Source organism: Gekko japonicus, unplaced genomic scaffold (genome assembly GCF_001447785.1).
Source record: "Gekko japonicus isolate JY-2015 unplaced genomic scaffold, Gekko_japonicus_V1.1 scaffold219, whole genome shotgun sequence".
In the NCBI taxonomy this organism is placed as follows: Eukaryota; Metazoa; Chordata; class Lepidosauria; order Squamata; family Gekkonidae; genus Gekko; species Gekko japonicus.
This window is the reverse complement of record NW_015165241.1, coordinates 751,586-755,910: the sequence shown is the minus strand read 5'-3', so window position 1 is coordinate 755,910 and position 4,325 is coordinate 751,586. Positions and strand designations below refer to the sequence as shown.

Genomic DNA, 4,325 nt, shown 5'->3' with positions numbered 1-4,325 from the left:
CTTCCCTCTCCGGGCGAGCCGCGGTGCTTCTCTGGCTGCTCGCGGCCGACGCCGCTCCCTTCGAACGTTCGGACCCGCGCATGCGCGCCCCCGGCCATTCACTCGCTCTCGCCCGGCACGCGGGGGTCGTGAGGTTTGCCTGGCTGTTGCTGGGCGGGCGGGCTGTGGCTGCGCTGGCCGGCGGCGGACGAACCAGGTCAGTGGCCGGCGTTGCTCTCGGTGGGTCCCGCACCTTTGCAATTAAAAAAGGAGAAAGAAAGAAAGAAATCTCCAAATTTGCATAAATTTGCATTGCATGCGTTGGGGGCGCATTGATGCGCTAAGGGCTGCCGCTCTGCATTGCACAGCAAAAAGGGGGGAGAAGATCCGGGTGTGGGTGCGTGGAAATAGGATAATCCCGCCATCCCCGTGCGAGATCCGGCTGCAGTCACGGGTGGGGCTGCGAAACCAGGTGGGGATGGCTGAGGGGTGACATGATCAAGGTTGGTAAGATTATGCATGGCATAGAGCAGGTAGAGAAAGAAGTACTTTTCTCCCTTTCTCACAGTACAAGAACTTGTGGGCACTCAATGAAATTGCTGAGCAGTCGGGTTAGAACAGATAAAAGGAAGTACTTCTTCACCCAAAGAGTGATTAACACATGGAATCCACTGCCCCAGGAGGTGGTGGCGGCTACAAGCATGGACAGCTTCAAGAGGGAATTAGATAAGCATATGGAGCAGAAGTCTGTCAGTGGCTATTAGCCACAAGGTATAAATAGGAACACTCAGGTCTGGAGCAAATGATGCACTGTATTCTTGGTGCTGGGGGGGGGGCAACAGTGGGAGGGCTCCTAGCATCCTGGCCCCACTGCTGGACCTCCTGATGGCACCTGGTATTTTTGGCCACTGTGTGACAGAGTGTTGGACTAGATGGGCCATTGGCCTGATCCAGTACTGGCTTCTCTGATGTTCCTATGTTCTTAAGCTTCTGTGGAGGCATGCCACTCCTCCTACCCAAGGGCAGAGTGGTACAAGAAGCTTTCAGAGAAACACATTTCCCCCAAATTAGCTTCTGTTGGACATAATGGTAAGAAAGAAAGGAAGGTCTCTTCAGGACCACACAATAGATCTCTTCTTCCTTGAAATGTGATGAACATTCAGAAACCTACAGAGACTTTAGCCATAGGCAGCTAAGACAGGTGTTTCCGAGTAACCCTCGTAGCTGGCAAGTGTTGACACATCCCAGAAATATTCCTCCCAAATTTCATAGAAGGCAAAACATATCTTCTGATCCAAACAGTGACACAGAAACCATTTCCTGTTCCCAGCCATTATTTCTCGAGAAAGCAAGCCAAGACCCTGCCAAAACAGAGTGTCTACAATGAGTGGGTGGGAAGAGGGTCAGGGGTAAGGCTCCCCTGAAAGTTTAGCAGAAGCTGGAAAATGGGAGGAGGAAAGATAAACGCCCACAGACTGCCAAGCAGGGATAGCCTTTTTTCGTTGGTTTATAAGGGACTCCCAGCTGGAATAAGCTTGGCCTTGCTCTCAGGAAGAAGAGATGGGACAGAACAGCTACCAAAGACCCATGTGAAATGTTCCAAGATCGAAATAGTAGAGCTTTCTCAAAGCAACACCATACTGTTTTGCTGGAAAACTCACCACCAGCGTAAAGGTGAATGAAGACCATCCTCTTTCTGTCCATTGCATCCCCCAGTGCCCACTTTGCAAAGCAGACATAGGACAAACAACTGTAATGAAATGCAAGAAATTTTGGAAAAGACATTGGGGGGGGGGGAGTCGACGGCAGAAACCACTGCACTGTTCCCAGAAGTACCTCTCCACAGCTCAAGCATTTGCATTCCTCTTGCATTCCTGGCTCTCATTAATTCTTCTAGCCTCTTCCCATGTGGTCAAGGTTTCCACGCGACCCATCCACCCAGCCTCCCAACCCTGCTGAAGGTGAAGTAGTCCTGGCTACTTTGGCCAGCAAACAGAGAAACCGAAAGGTGGCAAAGGCAAATGTCCCGGGAAAGTTAGCAAGGCCAAGTAGTTTGAGCAGAATGGGCCTCAGAAAGGGAAGCCATCCGTAGCTTCTCACTGTTCCAGTAATCACTGCGGGGTTAGGCGTTTTCCTGCACAGCCAGTCCCTAAAGTGTGCAGCCCTTCTGAGGTCTTTCTTAAATGCCAGCAGCACTGTATCCTGTCAGCTGTCGATACATTGGTTAAAGACAATACCTAGCTGTAGTAACATGAGAGAGAGATGCTTCCATCCCTTTAAAAACATCTGGGTAAATATGAATTCCAGAGGAAAGAGAAAGAAAGATGGCACAGCCTGCAACGAACATAAAATTAAAAAAAAATTACACTCCATGCAAGAATCCTGTAGGGACTTCACAAAGCTCTGCAGACGTTCTTTGTAGTCTATTTCCTACGTGGAGAACAGAACGCAGGCCTTGGCTTCAGTCTTTGGATTACAAGACAGCACATTCCCTAGACACTGCGCTGTACAAAAACCTCAAATGTTTTGGATTCCCAAGAATAAGAGCCTGGGTGCGGCTGTGCTGGATGGAGATGGCAAGGCAGCACACTTAAAAAACCCCTGCCCTCTCCCCACCCACTTCAGGCTTGAGTAGACAAAGCCAGGGGGAAAGTCCTCAATTGCTTTTCCACCCTTCACTTGCACCTTGGTTTGCCCAGGTAGGTTAAACAACCCGTGTCCTAAGAACGCAGTGTCCAGGCGACACCAAGCCTTAGCTCCCTGCTTCCCTGGCTGCCGTCCAGCGGTCTGATTAATAATGTACCAGTGACCATTAACTTAGATTTCTGGGGAGGGAAAACATACAGTGTACAAAAACAAGCTTCTTGTGGCTTGAGAACAAATTGGGCAGAGTAAATACTCCTCTATGGCTACAAATGGACAGAGTGAGTGAAACATGGCATAGGGACCCCAGGAGTACAAATGGAACTGGGACACTAGGATACATGCGGACCACACAAAATCAAAGCTGTGGGCAGGTAGGTATTCCTCAAGGACCACAAGGTGGAAACAGAAATTACGGTAAGCAGTGTTCCCTCTAAGCTGAGTTAGTGTGAGCCAGCTCAGTTTTTTAGCCTCCAGCTCACACATTTTTGTCTCAGCTCAGGAAGGACGGCTCCGGAACAGTCTAATTTATGCAGTAACCAAATCGCTCACTCACAACATTAATGCCAGTAGCTCACAAAGTAGAATTTTTGCTCACAAGACTCCACAGCTTAGAGGGAGCATTGATGGTAAGTATCCTGCCATAGGCTAAAGGAAGCACCTCCCAGTTAAATAGGTTGTCAGTTGGAGGAAGAACCATTTAAGTTGGTCTTCTCTGTCTCCAAAGCCCTCCACAGATTGTCCAAGAATGGAATTCTTTTTCCTTTTCTCCTTTCAAGAAGAGTCTTTGAACGTATTCACATTGCCTCCTCCCCACCCCCCACAGAGATAGAGAATTTTTGCCCTCATAGTTAACAGCAACTGCAATGGTGTGTATTTCTAAAAAATGATTTTTGTAGTTGAACAATCACATAACTGCATCTTTAGTGTATTCAGAAAAGGAACATGCAGCGCTGTTCAATACCTCAGGGTAGTAGTAGTGGTAGTGGTAGTAGTAGTAGTAGTATTGCAAGTTATGCCTTTTTTAGTGTATGAAATACTCTAAAGACTGCTTACACAAATTAAAGCATAACTAATACAGTATTACATAAACACACCATCAGTAGCACAAAGATTAAAAGACACAATAAAACCAGAGCTAAAAGAAGTCTCACTATGCTGCTAGAAAGATCATAGGTTTATACACATCTCAAATGCCTCACCAGCGGTCATTTCGTAGAAAAAGAGGTGCAGGAGCTCATTAGCATAACTCATTAGCATAACTTATTTGCATATGCCAAACCCCCTGACATCATCGGAAGCATGTCAGAAGGCAACACCCACCGCTCAGGGGCCACTGGACTGTTTTGGATTGCTAGCTATGGGGGGGGGGAATGTGCAGATCTGTCCCTCACAGAGGAGGGAGAGCTTGTACCTGAATAAAACTTGGTCTTAAAGGTGCCACTGGATTGTTTTTGACCGGGGGGCCGGGGGGGGCTCTGCAGCTTACCTGGCTGCTTCTTGTTCTGACTGAGGGATGCTGGGAGCAGGGGGTGGGGCTTGTTCCATATGCCCACTGTTAAGTCCTGAGCTTAACAAAGAGTCAGAGAGTGATTTCAGCCAAAACTCAAGTTTATTCTTCTTCATGCTCACTTTTCCAACACGGTACAACATCTGATAGCTCGAACAGTTTGTCCATAGAAACTGTTTGGTATTTAAACATT

The 4,325-nt window shown here is 48.0% G+C and overlaps 1 protein-coding gene across 1 annotated transcript in view; it reads right to left on the bottom strand.

Annotated features, from left to right (window-relative positions):
* TNS1 (tensin 1) overlaps nt 1-4,325 on the bottom strand; it is a 432,414-nt gene that overhangs the window by 370,708 nt on the left and 57,381 nt on the right. The gene's annotated exons all lie outside the window — the stretch shown is intronic.